We start from the raw sequence: 23,995 nt of genomic DNA, 5'->3' as shown, positions 1-23,995 counted from the left end.
TCTCATCACTTCCTTTTACCCCACCACAAGATTGCAGACGACATCTATTTTGGGCCACAAGAAAATATAAAGTGGAAAGCCATTACTCATAACGCGTTGTAAATCCACCCATCCATTTTCTGACTGCGTTAACAATGAAAACGCAAATTCAGATTATAGCAGGTGAACGTAGCTGTTCGTATGGTTTTGACTACCTACAGATGGGTGTATCAAGTTTGAATTGAGCATTAGTCCTGCTGAAGGCTCTGAATGTGACTGAAAAGCAAGTGTAAATGTAATTTATTTTTGCAGTGTTCCTGTTTTTACCACAAGATGGCGACCTTTTCCTCCGTGGCGGAGCCGTATAAGCAGGGCTGGATCTAAGAACAAGTAAATATGCCGATCGTCAGAAAGGGGCCCTGGTGAAATCTCCTGAAGTTATGATGTGGTTTTTCCGTCCCCGCCAAATCAGAAGTCAGAAGCCGCTCGTGTAGGTCCAAATTCAGTCTTTATTGCAACAATGTGGTTACAACCAGTCTCCACCTGGGTCACATGTGTGCGGAGTTTGCATGTTCTCCCCATGTCGTCGTGGGGTTTCCTCCGGGTACTTCGGTTTCCCCCCACAGTCCAAAGACATGTTGAGGCTAATTGGACTTGCTAAATGGTGTGTGAGTGTGCCCTGCGATGGGCTGGCCCGCCATCCTGGGTTATTCCCTGCCTCGTGCCCATTGCTTCCGGCATAGGCTCCGGACCCCCCGCGACCCAGAAGGATAAGCGGTTTGGAAAATGGATGGATGGATGGATGGATGGTTACAACCAAGGCAGGACACTTGCAATCGTGTCCAACACTGTTTTACACCAATTTTTATACATTTTCTTACCATTTAACAATATCTCATCACTTAAGCATCATCATTCCTTCAACCATTCACAATCATTGTTTTCTAGGTGATAAGTTTGTCAATCATTTCTTTTACCTTTTGGTCCCTCGAACAAACATAATGGTGGCACAACCATCGCTACTTGGTTTGTTTTTTTTAATTATCAGCCATGAACTTCTGGTGAACTCAGGCGAATCCCTTCCTTCAGTAGCAAACCTTGGAAGCCTGTTGCACACTGACTAACTAGAGGGTTGATAATATATTTGTCCTTCAACATAGTGACAAGGCATAACACCAATAAAGGTGAATATTCATACATTCAGGGTTAGCATACAGTAGCAAACGAAAACTCTTAGGCTAATACAAGGTGCAAATACATACTCAATAGATTACATTGTGTTGACTACATTATAATGATTACATTGTAATTATTACATCACGAGTATTTGGCATGCTTTTTAATTACATCATAGTGATTATGTTACATGTGGTATAGTGCTAAATAATATTCCAGAGTCACCCCCTATGCCAAAATCTTTCGAGGGGGGACGCCCTCCACCCTCGACTGGTGAAATCTATAAGAGGAAAGAGTGCAGGAAATGCAGGACAAAAAGAGTGATTGAGGCTGATTCACATTCTGACCGGCCAGTTCCTCATTTATTAGAAAAGAACACTGCCCTGATGTTTAGTGTGTCTTCGTTATTTTAGGCCAGAAACCAGCCCAGTATCTGCAGATGGGTCTGCATGGTAGGTGGTTATGTTTTGGGCCTTCCTGGTCTGAACAGATATGGAAATCATTTTCCCTTAATAAAAATGTAATCCTGCACTTTTTCTGGTTTACTTACACAATTTGGGGGAATTATTTGGCTCAGAAACAAATCCTTGGCTTTAGCGTTTAAGTTTGTGTGTAAATCTAATAAAGAGACAATTCAAAGTCAAGTCAAAGTTAAATTTAGTTGCACAGCATTTTGTACACAAAGGTCATTCAAGGTACTTTACAGAAAATAAGGAATAAAGTGTATAAAATAAAAGTACAAGCATATGAATAAATGCGAAAATTACAATTATTAGACTGGTTGTATCATTTATGTGCAAGCAAAAATTCAAGCAATTCAGTTAAAATGAGGATTGTTGACAGCTGACGATTTTACCTTGGAAAATCACGCAGATTGTCTGAGAATGTGATTCCTTATTTATAAATCATGTCAGCTAGTTAAGAGAGAGATAAACAGCCCATTTGTGTAATCTGGTCACTCATACCGAAGAGTGGCTGAGAAAAGCCCCCCAAAATGACGTCTCTTCCTGTAGACTGCAGGGTTGGGTGTCTCTAAGCAGGAGTATTTTGTTCTCACTCGCAAAAAAGTTCCTTTTGGGGGGAACATTAGCGGTAAGGACTGTGTCTCTGATTTCAAGGCGCCATGTCTGATGGCAGATTTCCTACAAATATTCTGAGCTGATGATCTGTGGATCATAAGTTGTCATAGGAACGTGCGCCGTAATTGTGGCGTTAGAGAATGAACGACAGCATTTCCACTGTGTTAAAAAATCCCTGGAGTAAAGTGAGAAAACGCCACTTAAATTTCAAATTTTGAGTCTCCTGCCAGTAGAGGGAGCAGTAGTATTAAATATGGCTGGAAAGGTTAACGCCTGATCGGGGGAGTTTTGTCTTCTCCTGAGAAACATTAACAGGCAGTGCGGATTTCAGCGCAGTACTGATAATTTGGTGCAGTAGGTGTCTTCTGTTTTTACCATTTTTGTTATCATTGTTAACGTTTATGGTAAAGCCGGTTCTTATTAGATCAGGGGTGGGTAGTCTAATCCAGAAAGGGCTGCTGTGTATATGGGTTTTCGCTGCAGCTCCCTAATTAGATTAATTAGAGGATTGATTGGCGGTGGTCCTCACACATGGGTTTGAACAGCTGACCGAAATGTTATCCCAGAAACCTGCTTATAGACCGGCCCTTTGCGCATAAGACTGGCCACCCCAGTCTTACAGTAACTAGCATATTGACTATAACTAGTATTTTTGGCCTTTTCTTAACCATAACTTGTATTTTGTTGCTTTCTTATATTTCCCAGAAATGTATCCTTTTTAAACTGTGGTATATTTGAAATAAGTGCACCTTTTTGAAATTTGTTTCGTTCATCACTTAAAAGACAGGTTGCTATCGTTTGTCCGTAGTAGCTCTGCAGTAACTGCACAAAGATCAGCATGAGAGAAAGTCACTCTTGTGACCCACAGCAGTGCACACTGTACACACGCCCCGCTACCTCCAAATGACAAATGCTCATTTCATATCTCATTTTATTAATGAATTTTAAGTAAATCTCTTTCCATCCGTTGATTTTCTGTAACCGCTTATCCTATTCAGGGTCGCGGGGGGGTCAGGAGCCCATGGGCAAAAGGCAGGGACAATCCATCAATCACAGCGCAGACTTACACACCGTTCACTCACGCTTACGGGCAATATGTTAACTCCGGTTAGCTTCAGCACAATGACGGGGAGAACATGCAAACGCCACCCACATGGAGTCATGACAAAGATTCAAACCCAGGTCCCAGAGGTGTGACGCTACAGTGCTAACCACTGCACCACCCTAAATCCATCCATCCATCTGTTTTCCAAACCGCTTATCCTACTGGGTCGTGGGCGGTCCGAAGCCTATCCCGGAAGCAATGGGTACGAGGCAGGGAACAGCCCAGGATGGGGGGCCAGCCCATCGCAGGGCACACTCACACACCATTCACGCACACGTTCACACCTACGGGCAATTTAGCAACTCACCCTAAATCCGTCTCCAATATTTTACAATAGTCATTACAGCTTTGGTATAACTCTTGGTAATAAATTCCCACTAGTTGCTCAGTACTTCAGGGATCTATATAGTGCAAAAGGCATAACGACAGGTGGTGACAGAAAGTGAAAAAGCCCCAATCTGTTAAGCAGGAGAACTTTCTCCACATTATAGGCCCAAGCCTAATTTCTACTATTGCAAGTTGGTTTAGGAAAATGTAGTTTGGAGGGAGGGGGGGGGAGGTACAGCTGCAGAGCTTAGCAATTCCCACAAACCAGCAAGGCGCTAACATCATGGTAAAGGCTCTCGACAACCATGTATGGTCCATATGGTCCTCGTCACGCCGCTGAACTTCTGCCACCAAACTGTGGACCTTTCAAATTACTGAACCATTTGAACAGACATTAATGTCACTGTGCGGGTCAGTACAGTAGTTGGGGGACAAGCGTGAGAGTGATACGCTTGCAGGTGGATTTCACATTGTGAGCTGCGGATCTGGACAATGGTGTTACATGTCTGTTATTGCCGCTGACATTTAAACAGGAAGTGAAACACGTGTGGAATCACATCACATTTCTAACCGGTCATTGCATGTGTAAGACTTAAGCAGTGAATTGCCTGTGGCGGGTGATGTTAATCAGTGCACCTTTTCCAACAGCCGTACTTCATGCGATACCTAGAAATACCCTTCAAGCCACCTATCCAGCTCGGGGTCAGGACGTATTAGTAAGATATCATTCCGTACCCCATGATTCTGGAATGTTCCAAGATGTAGATTATATCGATGAGAGACGAGAGGGAATGTGTGAAGTTAGCAGGGAAAAAAGAAGGAGAAAGGGCAGCCGAACTCCATGCGCATCGTGCTGTTTGGAAAAGCACTCTGGAGGCTTTTGGTTGTTTAAAGCTGGCTGTTCCAGGGGGCGTTTCTCTGCCAGTTCATTGGGAACGGAGGCTAATTAGGAAGCATTCGCGCCTGCCAGCTCTCGCGCATCTGGCCTGACGCTCACGCTCCCAGACTCTCACGCAAGAAATCTTACGGCACATCTATATCGTTCCATTATAAACCTTAAAATTAGCCGCGACAAATGCGTTGGGATACTTTGCAAACTCTACAGACTATTCACAAGGCAGTAGGACTCTTACGCGTGTAAATGAGCATACGGAATTGCCTCATATAGAAAATCTCACTAAAAGCAGCTGACCACAGTTGGCAATGCTGTGCATCACATTAGGGAGACTGTAGATGAAGAAATTCAGGCACTCACATGGTTAACATCATGGTTAACATTAACTATGTCAGGAGAGTTTTTCCTAAGGAATGACCAGAAATCGTTGTGCAACAGACCAGCCTGGATTTTGTCAGTAAATATTGAGTTGCGTTTATTAATTTTTGTAGTTATTTCATTCTCCCCAGACAAAGACACATTCCAAGCAAATACATGATTTATGCTTCCTTTAATTTTAATTGAAAGTGTTTTTCTCGGACGATGTAGATTTTTTCTGGCATCACACCAAAAATCTCGTCCTGTTTAAAAAACAATGGTGGTGGTATGTTGCTCTTAGGTCTATTCAATATTCTTTCCTGAGAGTTTAATCATCAGGTGGCTTCCCAGTTTCAGTTTGCTTTCTTATCCATTTACCTGTTTGATTCCCGATGATCACTGACCACTGCAGTTAATATTACATTACACGCTTATATATATATATATGCACAAACTTGTTAATGTCTGTGTTTGGCTGTGATGGAAATGGTTGGATGACCTCCGGCATCCTTCGCTGTCCGATATCCTCATTCTATAAATGCCGAGTTGTCAACTACACAAAACAATGAAACTTTTCCGCCTGAAACTGATCACTTGCCTCTGCTTTTGTTGGCATTCAAATCCTTCCTTTATGAGGAACATACTGCAGAGAGAAATGCTGTCAGGTTGGGGAAACCGTGCTTTTTTAAAATTGATCTCGGTTGCGAAGAAATGTGCATTAGGAGTGTGTAGAGCAGCGTGCCAATCCTGGACCTGTAGGGAATCAAAGTACAGAACCTTTTAAGGATGACCTTATACTCTGTGGTTTTGATTGGATGCTTGTTCCTTCATGGTACTTAAGAACCAATCACGTTTGAAGTGTCTACACCAGAAGCAAGGCCCATGTCATGACAGCTAACTGTTACCTGTCTCACAGAGAACTAGCGTGCCAGACACGCTGGATGAAAATGCAAGCATTGCTGCCTCTTTTTCCAGAAGATGTTGTCACAGGCAGCTAATCCATCATATTTTTGACGCATTTTCACAACCCAAGAATTCTCCACAGAGCAAGCATCGCCATAACTGCCCATAAGGCGAATGGCATCCTGTTTAAAATAGGACAGAACTCACAGAAAAACGGGCCTACAGATGTTCGGGCTCCTCCAGAGGGGAAAAATGCAGTAACGTAAACAGAGGTCAAAACGAGGCAGATAACGAGGACAGGGAGGGACGGTCGAGACCGACTGCGCACTGGTTTTCCGCTGGGAACCGGGACAGATTCCTGTTTCTCACATTGCCATGCTGGCAGAAAAGGCCAAGCGATGAGAAAGTCCTGCAAAGAATTTTAAATCGCTCACTTTTGTCCACGTTCCCGCCAAGGTTCTCCCTAATGTCACCCAAGAGGGACCTGGGAGAGGCTTTTGCTGGTGTAGCGAAGCACCAAGACCAGGCCACCGCCTCCCAGAACTGAGAGGGAAGCAGAATTCTTCCATGGATCTAAGATCAAGGTGCATGTCCAATCAGCTATGGGCAGCCAACCTTCTCAGCTTCAAGGCAACTGATGGCGATATCCAGGGATGGAGTTGCTGGTTCTGAACTCTCAAGAACCATGGTCTGCCTGTTCTGCTGCTCTGCAGTTTTTCTTTCAGTCTGCATTTAGTTCAACAACAGAAGCCCTGAGTCAGCTGCAGTCTAGTGTAAATCACACCCCAGGTTTCTCATCTTCATCTCCAGGAAACTAAGGGAAAAGGCAGAGGAGGAAAGAGAGAGGAGCTTATGGGGCTTGAAGGAAGTTTATGTATTATGTGAGAATGTGTCCAAATATGTGAAATATGGGTCCGTTTAGCCTTGAAGAAGGGGCAGTGAAATGAAAGGGAAAGCCAACGACTGGCATGTGTTCTTCCTCTTTAGCCCTGATTTGAGAGGAAGGGAGGACCCCCCCCCCCATCCCTCCCAAGAGCACTGTGGGAAAGAGCATCTCCCAAGCTGCCTCAGAGCCCATCAGGAGTGCGTGACGGGGCCGTGGTCTCTCCTCTACTGTCCCTGGTGCCGATCCCACACGTGAAATTACATCGACCTCCATAAATAGCAGAGTAACTCAGGAGCTGGGCGAAGAGACGTCTTTTCCCACAGGGTGGCCTGGATCCAACGAAAATGGCAAGGGAAAGACTCGAGGAGGCTTTCAAAGCGCCACGAGAGAACGGGGTGGCCTCCCTTGGTCGGTGGTAAAGCGTCACGATTTTCACAGAACTACAGGTGCTCTTTCTGCATGGGACGTGGCAGGCGGGTGGGCAGGCGCTGAAGTTAGCTGGCTCCACTTGTCAGACGTGGGAAGGCGGCAGTTTGGCAGCTCCGAAGACAAATGAATCCCGCTGACCGTTCTGGAACGTCGTCTTCACAATGGAACGATAATGAGATGTGCTTTATACCTGGAGCTCTTGGGGCTTGATGAAGACCAGATGGGAGGGCAGAGGGATGCGAGGGTGGGGAGGGATGCCACACTCTGGTAGGGAACATCCCGGGGGCCACAGGCTTGGTGACGGGCAGCCGGGATCGGAAGGGAAGGAAAATCGGGCAGGGAAATGTGAGATGCACGCACCCACTTGGTCTTGTTTTGTGTACAAGATTAACAAAAAACCCACATAAATATTTTATACAGCCTAATTAAATTAAAAGGGATTGCACCAGTTGTATGGACCTTAACCCTACAAAACGCACGTTCATGCATAAATTATTTAAAAACAGATACTTCATAGAGGGTTTCTCCTATTCAGAATTGTCACTTCTCGTTTAGGAATTAGGACATTGTCCACACATGTGGACACCATGCATTAATGGCATGCAGTCGATGAAGCACTTACAATGTGCATCTCAGAGTTTTTACTTCATTCATTAGCATTTTCGATCGGTACGATTCATAACGGCGTCTCTTAGGATTATTGGCGACAGCACTTCCTGGGCTCGGTTCCACAGGCAGGACTGATCTGGCTCCTAGTCCTGAGAACAAGGGTGTAGACTTGGGCTGGACAGCAGGGACCATGTCCTAATCAGTACTGCGGGAGTATCATGTGTCTTTGGGGGGACGGGGGATTCAGGGCTGGTTTGTCCTTAGCTGCACTTTTCCACCGACCCGATGATTTTAAACATCTTATATTTACTTAAATTAGCCTTAATCAACTGTCCATAAGCATAGGCATTTATCGTGGAAGGGTTAATCTCCTTCCAGGCTTCGCCCATTTGCAGGACAGTTGCTGTGTTGCAGTTCGCCCGAACTGAAGGACAGTTGCTGTGGGGTAGGGCATTACATAAGCCCGTGGCACTGGTACTGTGCTGAAGAGAGATTTACAGTCTCCCGGAAAACTCCCCGGAAGCTGCGCTGAACACTGCAGCCCAGCTGGCATGAAGCAGTGTCTGAGAGGCTGTTGAGAGCTCCAACAACGGCCTTGCATTTCAATAAGCAGAGAAGAAAAGCATCTCTGCAGACAAGAATGACTCTATAAGGGCCCCCGCCCCCCTCAGTGGTGTGCCGAACCGGCACACCCCAGTCTCGGTTTTGCCTGTAGGTTAATCCTTTGAGTGTGGCACAGAGCTAAGGCTGCAGTTTACAGAAGAGTGCTTGTTTATCACGGACTGTAGAAGCGACCAATGAAAAATGGGCAGACGGATCTCAACAATGTGCCGGTTCCACACTGACAAATATATTTATTTTCCTGACATACATCTCAAAAGCATAAACAATTTGTTTCCAGGATTTATTATATTTTTTTAAACTCTAGGTTTTGCCAAAAGTTCTTGTAATGACAGCCTTTGACCATGGAAAATCAGAAGCAGAAAATGACAGAAAACCTCTGTGTGAATTTATTAAACCTAACCCTGTAATTCCTGGCTGTAACATCAAAGTCACATCTAAAGTGATTTTTAATGCGTCGGGCTTTAGGGAATTGTTTGCAAAATGAAAGCTTTAAATTAGCTTGTTTTTTTGTCCATGTAAAGTTCTTGTTTATGTGATTCCAGTACTTCCATACCACCTGTTGTTAAAGGAGTTTATGTAATGAACATAACATGATGAGATCGGCCACTCTGACGTGTTTAGCTCTGGTTGAGTGTCACGGTGAAACATTTTAAGGAGGGATCAGTCTTGGCCATGAAGACATCAAGAGAATTTGTGACCCGTCGCCACGAAATGAGTCTTAAGTTGCACTGGTAGAATTTCACCCATAAGACTCATTTCGTGGTGATGGGTCACATTTAAACTTCAAAAAAGATTTTAGTTTCAAATTAAATTTTTTTAACAATTAGTTTTAAAAATATGGCGTGAGAAAAAAATGCAAGCATTTGTAGCAAAATGTGTTCCTCACTTTCCCACAGGATAGAAAAAAATCTTTAACTATGAGGGAGAGTCATTTAGATTCAAGTTACGGCCAGCAAACGGCATTATCTGCGGCTGGCCGTCATCGCCAAACGACAGACAGGATCTCACTGTTGGTTTATGTTGTCGACAAAACTATTTTGATCTTTTGATTGCCGAGACAGATTGTAAGGAGTGATTTCCTCCCCGATACCTTAGTAATGTAAGTCTTTTAATTGCTCCAGACATTTATTAGCTCCAGAAGTAGCTTAATCCTGCAGTGATGTCTGTTCAACACAGACCTACCAGAGCATTGAAAATTCAGGAGCCTGGGCTACAGTCAGGGGCCCAAGCCGAGAATTTATGAGTACCAATGGATAAATCTTGGCCATAACAAATACAATTTTGAGGTAATTTATGTCATAAAAACCACTATGGGAACCATTATGAAATATTAGCACGTCAGCACATGACAGGTTGTGGATTTGGAGGAGTCGACAGAGAGGTGAACTACACTTTTTTCACAGCATAAATCACACAGATCATACGAAAATCGAATGCATTTATCATTCGCCTACTTTCATCACATGTTATCTTCAACAGCTTATTTTCCAGTTAGGATGACTGGATCCCATCCCAGGAACTGGACTGCCGAGCACAATACTGTGTGTCATGTGCATATATGTACAACACTTACGCCCTAATGGCCATTTAGTGGAAGAGGTAAATATTTTTGTTATTTATCAGTGAATATTTTTATGAACAGACGCTCCTCGACTTACGAACTTTCAACTTACCAACTTTCAGACATAAGAAACGAAGAGGACTGTAAGTCCAAATTGTGTTCGCTGGGCTCCCGTTTCCTGTCCGCAACATTTTTTTTTTTTCTGCGCACTAATTCCGCCTGATACGACTTCTGGCCGCTACTCCCTCCGCGCAGCGGCGTAGCGTGCGGACAACCCAGCGGCGTAGCGTGCGGACTCCCAGCTTAGCGTGCGGACTCCCAGCGTAGCGTGCGGACTCCCAGCGTAGCGTGCGGACTCCCAGCATCCTAGTTCTTTGTATTTGCATATGCCCTTAAAATGATGTTTAATAACGACTTATGAACATTTCAAGTTACAAACGGCCGTTCGGAACGTATCTCATACGTAAGTAGAGGAGCGTCTGTCTATTTAATAAAATGCTGTAAATGTACTTATTGCAGTATAGTATCTTTTTCAGTGCTGTTTGCACATTTCTCCAAATTTGTAATTCAAAAGTCACAAAGCTCCCCTGCACCCTTATGGACCTAAAGTTCATTGCAAATGAGATTAATCGCGAAGGGAATACTAATCAAAGCGTTGCAGACTTTGTCATGACCTTGCAAGTTTTTCCCTCTCCTTTAACAAAATGGTCGCCACAGAGAGAGTCCAGGCTTCAAAGTATTGACACTCGGATTATTCAAAAGCCGAGATGGAACATAAGGGCAAAGAAAAATGGATGTTTGTGGCAGCCATCTTTAATGGCAGTAATTAAACTGTGGCTAGAGTCCTTTCCTGTTCCACTCTGCCAGTTTTTACATGGTTATGTCGTCCTACTTCAGAGAACCCAAATAAAGTGGGCGGGGAGGAATATCACTTAAAGGAATTGATGATAAGTAGTGTTTTTGGCATTGTTCAGGTTCCTGGCGGCAGCATCAGGAGAAGATTGATAACCAAGTGGATAGGCCAGTGCCACTTATGGAGTCAGAGGTCCGCCTTCATTTCCCCCACGGGGAAATTATTTCATAAGGCAACTCTGGGCCTGACTTATCTATGCGTGACTTTCAGCAGGAAATGCGTGAGATAATGAAATGGATGCATCTGAAGACAATTTCTGTGCCCCTGACGTAACTGAAACACACCGAAGCCGTGCTGGAAATGTCATGCTAGTGCATGTAAATGCTATGAACGGCTTCAGCTTTTTGGCTTGGATTAATTACGATGTTCTGAAAATATGCCATTATCATGAATGGCAAAAACGTTTCTCAAAACTCGTAAACGCTGCTGTTGAATGTTTGTTTTGATTTCATGCATGCTAACACACATGACATTTAAAAATGGCTATTTTGGTTTGTTCAATGATTATGAAGTTCTCATGTAAATCCCTTCATAATTCATGTTTTTTCCACATGTATACGGCCTCCATGAAATTTGTTTGTGTAATTCTACCTCCTGGTGCCCAGTGTTTTCTCGGAACCATGGCGGGATGGTTATGCCTCATTCTTTTGCGTGATTTTCTTCCTCCGGTCCGATCCAATTCACCTAGGCTTTGGCATCGCTATGGACGCAGTTACCATGACCGCAGGGATGTCGCATCAGTGTAGATGGTGGGAGAAATACAAAACGCACGTTCTGATGATTTTTTTTTCCATCTCAGTGGCCAAAGGCAATCTTGTTATGGTCAATCCAATTAGCTTAGCTGCAGTGAGGGATACAATTATGGTTTTTTTCATTAGTAATGAACGAACAAAGTATTCCTTCCAAATTCTACATTACGTAAAACATTTCTGCAGTGTGTGTTTGTCTGTGCGTGTGTGTGTGTGTGTGTGAGAGAGAGCTCACAAATGCTGAGCTCTCTCTGTAATTAGAGAGTAACTGTACTCTGATGCCAGGTAATAGTAGTAGGCCTCCCAAAATGCAAATTTACTGCGTAAATTTAGGCCGAAAGCTTTGAATTTTAAGCAGCCTTTCATGCACTTTTGTGTTCAAAGTTTTTTTTCTCCTTATTTCTTGTTTGGGTATTTATAAACAACTTCACATCAATGGACTTTCCGGCCCAGTAATCACACACTGTAAACACATAATTCCTCTGTCTTTAAGAATTTAATCCCCTCCAAACCACTGCTTCACAGCTCCCGTTCTGATCGTCATCCGCTGGACTTCTCAAATCACACATTTTTGTTTGTACTCCTACAATAGCCATCACTTTGAAATAATCTGCAAAATGGCTGCATGGGAGTCCTGAACGGGAAATGAAAGCACTATTCGGCAGAATTCTTGATTTTAAAGATTGTAGTGAAATCCTAAGTCATCAGTAAGGAGCACCTGACAATCATCCATTGCTTGAAAAAAATCATTGTAGCATCACAGTCATGATTAAAGAATGGGCTGTTGTTGTGACTTGCTTGGTAGTAAAGCTGTGTGTACAGCCAGTGGCACCTCGCCTGCATTAGTCAGACAGTACAGAGTTCTTCACTGCATCCCATTTCGCTCTGAACCTACAGCTCAGCTTTGACAAAGCTGCTCGACTCATAAAGCTCGATGATTTGCCCGCAGTCATGCCTGCGTTCAGGTCCTCACAGTGTGAGTGTGTCGGGTCTCCTTTGCCAAACAAAAGGACTGCAGCTGTGACTGTGTTAGGGCGTTTGTGGTCAGTTGCCTTTTTAAGCCTCTGTTGATATTATTTACATCTGTATGCAAAATCTGTCTTCAATAATGAATGTTTTGTGCCATTTTTTTCAGTATTAAATTGCTTCCGATTGGCAGTATGACTCACTCCCTCTTGAGGACATGTATATATAAAACTAATAAAACTAATTTTGGGTCAAATGTTCTTTTATCTTAAATGATATCCTTGTTTTTGCCTGCACGAAACCGCAGTGTGTGTTGTATTTCAGTCATCACTGGGAAGCAGTCTCGGACATCTTCATTTTCATTGGTCTTCTGTTGTACGCTTTTAGGACACCGGGTAGTTCTCAAGACCTCTACCCATACGACTAAAAATATCCACACATGATAGTGCTTTGGGGATAAACAGGTAACAGCCTTTTCCTCCTTGGTCAATGTTTGGGAGGAAAGAGAAGCTATATTCTGGTTCCAGGAAACTAAGCAATGTGTGACCATCCCCATGTGCTCCAGAAAAAGGACATGAGGTATTTTTGTCCTCTGTGGTCAGCTGGGATGGTGGCGTTAGGACATCTGATGTGGGGTGGTCTCCAGTGTAGGTATTCAGTGTAAATCTCCAGTGTAGTTCTTCGGTGTTAAGTCTCTAGTGTAGGTCTGCAGTATTGGCTGCCAGTGTAGGTCTCCAGTGTAAGTTTCTCGTGTAGGTCTTAAGTTTAGGTCAACAGTGTAAGTCTACAGTGAAGGCTGCATTGGTCTCCGGTCTAGACAAGGTTTTTTTGCATTTGAGATCTTCAGTGACCTTTAGATCTTGTTCTGAAAGATGAGAGACCAGAAGATCTTGCTATTAATCCAACTGCAGAGATTATATCTCCCTCCCTCTTTTAGGAGAAATGGGAGGGAGTCACCAATTTTGCGATGACCCCCCCACTTCCCTCGTGAAATGGAAGCCTCACTGGCCCCCTTGTCCAACCGGGTTCCAGTTTCTGTCTGAGGGTGCCTGCGACTCTTCATCTGCATTCTCAAAAATATGGGAGCGATTCTTTGGATTATCCAGGGATCATCAGAGTTTCAGAAAACACACTTGGGATAAGCTGGACAGATCCTGCTCCCATAACACAATGCAGTGTCTCTGATGTAGCAGGATGCCTCTGAGGCCTGTGAAGATATGAACGCATCTGCCCCAGCTTGTTTTGCTTTTAGTCTGGGAAGATTCTCCACTTTGAATATACTTCAGCGGGATGTCTGTGTTTGTTTGGTTTTGTTTTGTTATTGTTTGTTTTCTTTATGTCGTATGCATCAGGATTATCTTTTGCTCATAATTGGTTAGTCGTGTTTTTCCTCGAGCCATATGGAAGAAGCTTTTTCTGAGGTAATGTCTCCTCTAAGGTCTTGGAGCCCAGCCTCTTGCACCAGTTTACTGGACAAAGGGGCTACACTTCATCAATAGGGTGGTTGAAGAAAGGGGGGAACAGGGAAAAGCTGAGGGGTGGGGGGCTGTGGAGGCATTACACCAGATGCAGAAAGAAATCCGTCATTCCCTTTCCATTTCTGTGAAACACGACTTCCTCCTTTATCATGTAAAATCTGAGGCCTTTGATTCGTGTGAAGGCTGATCTGAATTCAGATGAGCCAGAGAAGGTGCTGAGAGAGTGAGACGCTGTTCCAGCCTCTAGCCGCCTGTTTTGCGTGACCCACCCTCGATCAACCCCTCGCTGCTACCCTTCTTGTCTTTCTTCCCCAGCATCATGTGCAGAGCGCTCGCTGTGATTGGCCCTTCCCTGTGGTGGGGAGGCACCAAGGACCGGAAGTTGCCCCGTGATTTCACGCTGTGTGCCGGTGAAAGATCACGTGGAGGTGAAGGTCGGCACCAGTGGCGCACATCTCTGCTGGGAACCCTTCACAAGGAACGACAAGACTTTGTCCTTCAAATACCTTCTCAACAAGACGTTAAGGGTCTGATACTCCCAGCAGAACTCAGTTGTCCCAGTGTTGTATTAATGATCCCCCCCCCATATATTTAAGCATGAATAGTAACACTGGCCTGAGACGCGGCCTTGAAGTATAGGCTGGTTCGGCCTGTCCTCGAAAATGATACATCTCTTATCTCAGCTATTTAAAGATCACCTTTAACTGTAAATCTATGCTATGCTTCGCCATTTAATTTTAGACTCCTGTTTTTCCTAAACAGATGTGACCCTCGTGATCCCACATTTTTCCGCCTCGCAGTGAGTGGCCAGCGTGGAGGAAGTCGCCCCTTCTGACCGACGGCCAGTCGCTGCTCTGTCATTCACCGCATCGTTAATAAACACGTTCGGACTTCCTTTCATTAACAGTGTATATTAAATGCATGTGTATCTTGAATGTACGTATGCATGCAGGCCTGTATTTCAGAGACGTGCCGTATGTTAAAGTGCAAGACAACATGGACAGTCAATCAGTAGCCATGAGTGGCATTTTAATGCACCAATGAGCCCCTCTAAGCTAATTTGTGTTCTGTCTGATAAAGGCCTCTGCATGCATAACCGTGCCTCTCAGCACTGCGTCTCGAGAAACTCCGAAAAGCTCCATCCGGCTCCACAATTTTGGAAAAATTTCTCGTCTAAAATTAAAGCGCTCTCCGGGGGCAGGCCGGGATCATCTGCGCATACGTCCCAGCAAGATGACTCTTTCCTGTCTTTCTTCTACTTTTTCAGCCTGTGATCCGGCAGCCGCGTGCAGGCCGGCCAAACGCCGTGCGCCTTGTCTCTCAGACCACATAATCATAACTCCGGCTTTAATATTCCATATTCCACTACAGGAGCGGCGGAGCCAGAACCATGGAAAGTCTCGCCCCGCAGGCTTGAAGCACGGGACATCCCATAATCCCACCACAAGACAGAAGACTCCCGCTGCGGCTTTTTCCGAGGCCCGGCCAGTTATGTCTGAGCGTCTCGAAGTGTTCGGCGGCTGCCCGCAGGGATCCCATTACAGAGCGAGGTACCCATACCCTGGTAGAGAAATTTCCAGAACTGTCGGTGTGCAGATTATGAGGCGGTTTTTTTTTTTTTTTTGAAAAGCAAATTTACTCTGGCATCAGCAGATGGGCGGGATGCTTCCTGCTGCCCCCCTCCCCCGCCGCCAGGGTTCGAAGTCCTGTCTCATGCAAATTGGGGGACGTGAACTACTGAATGAGGTGCAAGTCCAACGTGACTTGGGGACTGGATTCAAATCATTGATGCTGGACGTTAGTCTGAGCAGGTCTCCACCAGCAACCATGGTGCTTTTTTGCTGATCTTCTTTGTTTCCCATTGGGCCGATGTTGTTTCCCATTGGGCCGATGTTGTTTCCCATTGGGCCGATGTTGTTTCCCATTGGGCCGATGTTGCATTGCCACAGAACACTCTTTGGTGTAAACCCCCCCAGTCCAACACCCACATTATACTGCCAACTTCGCATTCTGCCTTCAACTGAAGTTCACGTTCTCCTTCCTGTGGGTGTAACTATGATTAATATGGGATTAAGGCAAATGAATTTGCATTTGTCAGATGCCTGGCGAGCTCTCCGGAAAATTAATTTTATATAAATGTTACACTGTGATGCAAATGTGAGTATAATTTAAGCAATATGTTTCATTAACGTGATCTGTGTCCGCTTGACCTATCTCCTCGATGTGGTGAGCAGTGCTCGGGACTTCCCTGTTGGTGTGATGCAACTTCCTGTTTCCCAGTTACGTAGTATTCATGCCGTTCAGTATATGCCGGACCAGCGTGCTAATATGGGTCGCTGCAGGGCGCTCGCCAGGGAGACGGTCAGACATGGAGGCTGTTTACTGTTTAATGTTTGCATATTTCTAAGAGTCCCCCAGCATCTCTCTCTGAGTCACAGGCTGAGTCACGGGAGACATGACTCTCTATTGCCGCTCTTCCACTAAAGGTCGTTCCCATACCCACCCGGTGCAGTGAGGTGGGGGGGTGGGAGGTGGATGTTCTCTCTCCATGTGAATGTGCCACAGGGGGCCCCTTCAGAGCTCTCTGCTCCCCATGGGGTCTTCTCTAGTGAAGGGCACTGCTTTTGCTGATACCTGATACGTCCTCGCAAAGATGCGTGTATAGAAGTGGGGCACGTCGCATTCTTCCCCGGGACCCCGGTGCCCTGATTGGTCCCCTGTGGCAGGTGGAGTATGCCTACTTCTAAAAATAACCCCCCATGCCCTTTCACCTCGCCATTTCTCATCAGGTGTGGTATGCGGGGTGGGGGGGGGGGCAGACATGCAAATCCAGCAGCACGGAAATGTTCTTTGTAATTGAAGAGTTATGGATATTTATATTTATTTTTGTTTACGTTAAACCCTGGATCATTATTACAGCCCAGCAACATTATGCAGCAATAAAGTGAAGTCAGCTGAGTACCTGAATCTACTGAATGGCCTGGTTACACCTCCATCCATCATCAATGGGTTTTTGTCTTCCCTGTTGGCATGGACATATTCCAGGACAAGAATGGCAAGATTCATTGGCCTCGAATTGTCAAAGAGTGATTCAGGGAGCATGAGGAATCATTTTCCTCGTAAGACTTGGTCAGAGGTGTCAGAAGTGCACGCATTCTTCACTCAAGTATAGATACATGTTTTTAAAAATACTCCAGTAAAAGTGGAAGTATTGACTTCACTTTTTTACTCACGTTAAAGTGAAAAGTACATGCTCTAAAACATACTTAAAAGTATAAAAGCATAAAGGACAAAACCACCATTTTAGGGCAAAGCTGACTGGACCCCATGTCCAAACGGTATGTAAAACGCAAGCAGAGAAAAATAAAGCCAGATAAATACTTAAAGCTCCATCGGCCATTACCATCATTATATATGACGACTGACTGTTTCCTAAACACATCATGCAAAAAAATATTATAGTACTGTAAAAGATGGAGGGAATACAAACTCAATGTGCATGGTGTTCAAAAAACTTTATTTGTATGCAAATATATTACGTGTTTGTGTTAGCCAAAAGAACTCAGGTACACACCATAGGACTAGCAGAACCCTCTGTTTAGCTTCAAAAGAAGATGATTTTCAAAGTTCTTGGAAACAACACACGGCGTTTTCGGTGTGAATATCAGCCCGGCTGTGCTGAACAGTCTCTCGCACGCAGTAGAAGCTGGTAGTAGAGTGTTAAGGTTGAATACTGTCGGGAAAGACTCCGCTAACACTCCCACCAGTTTTATTAGACATTTTGTCGAGCTACTTTCTTTTAAAGCTTCCTTCTTCCACTGCAATCGTGATATCTTTTCCCACCAAGTTGCGGCCTGGTTTTAATCTCTCTCTCTCTCTCTCTCTCGCTTTATCATGTCTATCGTGTTGTGCATCATGTGCAAAGACGAATACACCAATGGGATTGACATTTCTGTGCTTATTTACACACGTTTTAAGCCCGAACCAATCAGTCAAGTTGTCTGGATCGCGCGCACTATTGATTCGGAATAGGTAAAATGCACGGCAAAATGCCCATATAAACGTCATTTAAATTAAACAAGAGTAACGAGGCTGATTTGAAAATCTAAAGGCCGTCCAATGAAAAGTTCCCTGAAAGTTTCATTGTGTGGATAAAAGGTTTGACATGATTTTGGGAATATAGCAGTGAATCATGTGTCTCAAACCACAGCCACGAATATACCATGCCGAAGTGCTTAGAGTTGATTCCCTGTCCCCAGAGATAACAAAGGAGTGGCAATGTTTCTGAAGGATTGTCGCCATTGGTGGCATTGAGACACGGTAAACCACTGTCGGCGGGGTTGTATAGCGTTCACGTTCCCCCCGCTGAAGATTAACGCTTGGCAGATGGTCTGGGTCCGGTTCCCCATGGAAAATGCACAGCGCTTACTGTGGGCCTCTCCGTGCCGGAATGCATTCCTCTGCTGGCTTGTCCTTCTGCTGGGAATACCACAGAGGAAGAGCATCACAGAAAAACATACCCTTCCCAATTCATACAATTAGGTGGGTTGCTTTTTTTGCCACACGTGGTCTAATCTTCCCCCCGCGGACAGCTGAAGCTCTGCGCCCCCCAACAGAGGACCACAGGAGCGGCTGCGTGCCCTGAGGCCTAGTGTGGGTGCTTAGGGAAGCCTCATCCATTTTCACATGGGAAATACTTCTGGAAGCTTCTGTGAGGCAGCGCAGGGCCAGAAACCACAATCCGGGACAATGGTCAATTTATATTAAGTGTACACATGTAGCGTAGATAGGTTGTAAAATCATTCAATCCCTTATAAAGCTCTCCTTGGACCACAAACCATTTTCAGCTTCTTATTTTACCAGTGTAATTGTGGAATTTTACACTCTGCCAGCACTTCTCTCTGAACGAGGCTGAATACTTTTCCTGAAGAAAAACGTTTTTCCTAATCGTTCCGCGTTTTTTTTCCAGGGAGTCTTGCGCTTTTTTTCCCTGTTCTCACCCTTCCCGTCATATTCTCTCCGCGACGTCTCCCTTCAGCTTCGTGGAAAATTTTGGCGTGATCTGGGAAGGAGTCGGGAAGGTGATGGATTTGGGGGCGGTTGCATCTGAAGCTCATAGGAAACCCCTCCCTTTTCACACACGCCACACATCAGCTTGACCGCGGACAGGCCCTCTGTGGAGGAAGAATGCATGGAACTGGGCTCCGTGAGGAGGGAAGCTAGGAGGCCCGTGGCAGGGCGGCGGGGTCACGCCTGGGGCCGTGCATCATCCCCGGGCCGATCTGTCCGCCTGCCGTATTGACATGTCCTTACTGCAGTTTTTTTTCAGGACCGTTTAAGCTGAAAGACGATACTGTGTGTGAGGCCCAGCGTGCGTAGGTGTGAGCTGAGGCGGGTGTCTGCTCGGTGGGTCGCGTGTGCGAGCCTGTCTGTAAATTTCCCCAGTCCTGCACATCCCCCAGTCCGATCCGACTACCTATGGGGGGTCGACGACCTGGAGGGCACGCTGTGTGACATCTGAGCCTGATCCTAAGGTGTCAACGGAAAATAGTAAAAGGCGACACGTGCCAGTCTGTCCGGCCTTACGGTGTGAGCAGCCTCACATATCCGCTCTGCCATCCTTCAATGGGGGCCTTTCCTGCAGCAGACGTGTGTGGGGGGGGGGGGGGCTGGCCTCTGTCCCTTATTCACTCCAATTAAAGGCAGTGTGCTGAGTAGCCTGCTACACTTCCAGCTCTGAGACAAAAACCCACATCGTCCCACTTGGCTTCCAGTCCCCAGCAGACTGCAGTCACGCCATCAGTGTCACGTTTTAAACCACGGCCTGGGAACTGGTTTGTAACTGGTTCGTGCAGAGGGCTTTAAACTTATTCACCCTGGAGGATGGATGTCTGTGTGGCTGCTGGGTGTTTGTCTGTCCGGCTGTTAATCAGCTTGATCCCCGAAAAGCGCATTAATTCCCCGTGCGAGCTGACCGTGTTGCCACATAGCCTGAGCAAGTTGGCGAGCTATTTATCTGATGTGGGCCGTATTGGCAGTGCGAGAGCACTGGGCCTGTCTTCACTTTTTAATTAATCTCTGAGATGGTGTCTCTAAATGGCCCTTAACCGATTAGGCTTGTGTGTGTGTGTGTGTGTGTGTGTGTGTGTGTGTGTGTGTGTGTGTGTGTGTGTTATATGCGAGTGGAAGTCCATCCAGGGTATCCTAGCCTTCCTGGGATCAGCTCCAGTATCTCTGTGACCCTGTACCAGATAAGCATTTGCACTTAAATGTATAAAATTTGGATTCCTGGCACTGGTTGTTGTTTGTATTTCACGTTGAAGCATCATCTAATTAAAGCACAGCCTCTGTGTAAGAGAGTCACAGTGATGATTTGGTGAAAAACGCTTCCAGCTATCGAAGGCAGTCCTGTGAAGACTCTTGCACAAAAAATGAATTTTGATACATTTTAAAGCCTTTAAAGAGAACAGGGCAGACGACACCCAGGAAGTAACGGAACTTTAAACATGGGAATCTTACTTAGCTGCCTGAATTAGTGGTCACAGGTGGGAACCATGAGATGGGGGAGACTAAGTGCTGCCTACATTCTATTCTGATGACCCTGGTGGGGCTGAAACCTCCTGGACACAATTGTTAGGCCATAATTCATGGTCTTAAGCAGAGATGTGAAAGGGCTTTTTTTGAGGGGCAGGTGGTCAAAGGTTAAAGGGGGGGCACTCAATACCTTTAAAGCTCATGCAAAAGGTCACAGCAAAATACACCCTGAGCCCCCACCCAACACATGCTCGATAATATGCAGTAAAAGAATCATGCTGCTGTTTGTTACTTTTAAGCTGATTGTTATAACATTTATAGTTGCGTTTTATATTTCTCCATCGAATTCAATGAAGAGGACCAAGAGCAGAAGAAGGACTTACTGCTGAGAGGAGGGAGAGTCTGATGCCTAAAGCGTCCGAAACATCCACAGGGTGCAAGCAGATATTTCTCTAGTAAGGGGGTGACTAGTTTGTTGTTGGGTCACATGTGTGGAAGCTGGGGACCAGTGGCAGGGTGCGGTGGATTAAGCAGAATGAGGAATATTCCAGCTTCAGCTGCTGCCACCCACACGACAAACTGCCATGTGATTAACCTTCAAACTCTAATGGCTTCTATTTAGGAAGATATACACGGCGGCGGGGGGTCATCGAGGCCTGGGTGAGGGTGTTGGGCTGGCCGAAGCCCAGCTCTTTGTTTAGAGGGGGCAGCCGTCAGAAATAGAATCCCCCCCCTCCCGCACCTTTTTCCCAGCTCGTGCCCTGACATCCGGGGGGGCGGCGCGACCCCCCACCCTGTCCCTGCTTCCCGTGGAGCTCATCTCCCTTGTGTGAAGAGAGGGGTCCGGTCCAGGCAGCATTGGGTAACACCAGGATGGGGGATGGGTGGGGAAGGAAGGAAGCACCTCTGATGGTCAGCACCCGGGGGTGGCGAGCCGCTTGTTTTCTGCTATGTTTTTGATCCAGGAGCGATAGGGCTGGTCTGCTGGGTCTTAGGAAGGAATTATAGGGTTTACGCAGTTCCTGAGTGTAACACGACCAGAGTTTAACTCCTTGGTGTTTATCTTACTCTCTCCGTGTCCCTGTAGGGGTGTGCAGGTCTTAGCGGCAGCCTGGGGATCCAGGTGGGGGTCCTGCCAGGCTTCCATAAAGCACAGCGCTGACCCTGCCGTTCACGGACCCCCTGCCCGGGGTCACGCTTAGCATGCGCTGTGCCGGGGGCCAGCTAGCGGGTTTCTCTGCTAATTTAGACATATCTAATTCTGCATCGGACTTGGCGTTCCACAAAACCTCCCCCATCAGCACATACACCCTCGGCGTCCGTGTGGGCTCTCGGCGGGAAGCCTGCGTCTGTTGCGTCTACGTTCCCGGCAAACGGCAGGCTATAAATGCTGTCGTGCGGGAGAAAGTGACACGCCTGTCACCCCTGAACTGCTTACCCGCAGGGGACTGCCAACAGGTGCCGGTAGGGGTCAGTTAAGAGGCGGCCAACCCCCACTCCCACCCTGCCCTCCTCGTTAGAAGAAAGTCATGGTCTTCAAAGTCAAAAATGAGTCTTAAACATCTGAGAAGACAAATAAGCACAAAGGAGGCTCCACATAAAAACCATATGACAGGAGAACACAACCCTCTTGGCACCGGTCGCCCACCTTGGCATTTCTCCTCAGTGTCAATGCCATCCATCTGTCTACAGCACGGGGATGTCAGTGGGGTTCACCTGTTTGGCAATGGGCATTACTGTGATGTCAGTACCAGCCATCTGCCAGCCAGAGAATGATGTCAGCGGGAATTAAGTCAGAGCCGGGTGTAATTGTGAGCCCCATTACATCCAAAAATTCAAAGTGGGAGCGACAGAAGAGGTCAGAGTTTAAGGATTAAATACTCCCTCTCAGAACCCTGCAATAAATGAATGAGTGCCTGTCCTTCTTCTAGAGGAAAATGGGTATGAATCAATGCTGGACCACCTCCAGAGGTTCTACAACTATAAATATTATAAAATCCATTTATAAACCATACATGATGCAACTGAGGCATGAGCTCAATTTGAACAGAATGGAGGATCCTTATGTATATTGTTGATGTATGTGCATGTATAAAATTACTCAAATTCGCCATAGTCTTCCTCTAAATTGAAACCGTTCTGGCTCTAAACCCCTTTAGGACTTTAGGATTAAATCTACTGCAGCCTCGTGCAGCAGATTAATCAAACAAAACCTCACTGAAACCCCTGTGCGTCTCAATGACTGTATGTCATTCCCTGGATAGATGGTGGTCCTCAAACTGATGCCCCCCCCCCCTCACACACACACACAGGTTATCCAGCTGCAGCTGTCCTGGAAAAACTGCTATCAAACAGATTTTTATCTGCTCTGGTTATGTGGTTGATATTGGGGCAATTTATATAGTTTGCCGTCTGCCTGCCTGCAGGAATGCATGTATAAATAACTGTCCATTAGTCAATCCGGGTGATCTGCTAGCGAGCAGAAATTACTGTAAGCCCAAAGCTGTGCTCTGAAGATTGGAATTGACGTTTTGGACAACTTAATCGGTCTGGTTGTTATTAATGCATTTTCAGTAAAACATCAGTTCTTTCAGGGGTTTTACGCCTGTTTTTCTGTGTCGCCTCACCACCAATCAGCTAGGGTTCCCATCCCAGTGCCCCCGGCACGGCTCGTTATAGGTGTAATTGAAGGGCTGAGTCTCCCTTCGTTTGCAGCTCCTCCTTATTACCTGTTGATAAACGACTTGCTGTAATTGCTTTCACTGAATCGCGGAGCCTAGGGGAGATACTTCGGATTACCTCACCGCCAGTCGCCCCCCAGCTACAGCCTCTCCCCGTCAATATTTCCCCAGTTTGCGGCACCACTGCGTCAGAAGATTTCATTTGCATTTTAATGAGGGCGGGATATCTCATAGTGTTTAACTCTCCAACTTTCCAGCTTACACCGGGTGAACAAGGGGTTTAGGGTGTCAGCAAGTGTGCTCGGTACTACGCTCGAGTAAAACTCAGAGGTGGGGAGAGCCCACGCCACGCTCGGCCTGAACAGCGCTCGTTATAGCAGAAGGCTTGTCACGGATCCAGAAAGCTGAGATCCCAGGAGGGTTACTTCTGTTGTACCCTTTACCATTTTTTAGCCTAAGAACATATCCCACATCTTCTACAAATATACCTCTGTGGAAATGGGAGATGTTTATGCATTACAAGTGGCTCTGGATGAAAGTGTTGTCTTCACACGTATGTTGTGCAACGCCACGTACTTACGTGCAAAATCCGTTAAATCACATAATCTGTGAATTTATTCAAAGGAATTTTTAACCCATTCATGCAGCCGAATGTTCTAATTGAGCTATTCAGGTTATCTGCTTCGCCTAAAGGTATAAATCTGCACCCTTTGCAGCAGCTGAAGGTGAAGAGTTCATATCCAT

Source organism: Brienomyrus brachyistius, chromosome 10 (assembly GCF_023856365.1).
Source record: "Brienomyrus brachyistius isolate T26 chromosome 10, BBRACH_0.4, whole genome shotgun sequence".
Classification (NCBI taxonomy): Eukaryota; Metazoa; Chordata; class Actinopteri; order Osteoglossiformes; family Mormyridae; genus Brienomyrus; species Brienomyrus brachyistius.
This window is presented reverse-complemented; position numbering follows the sequence as displayed.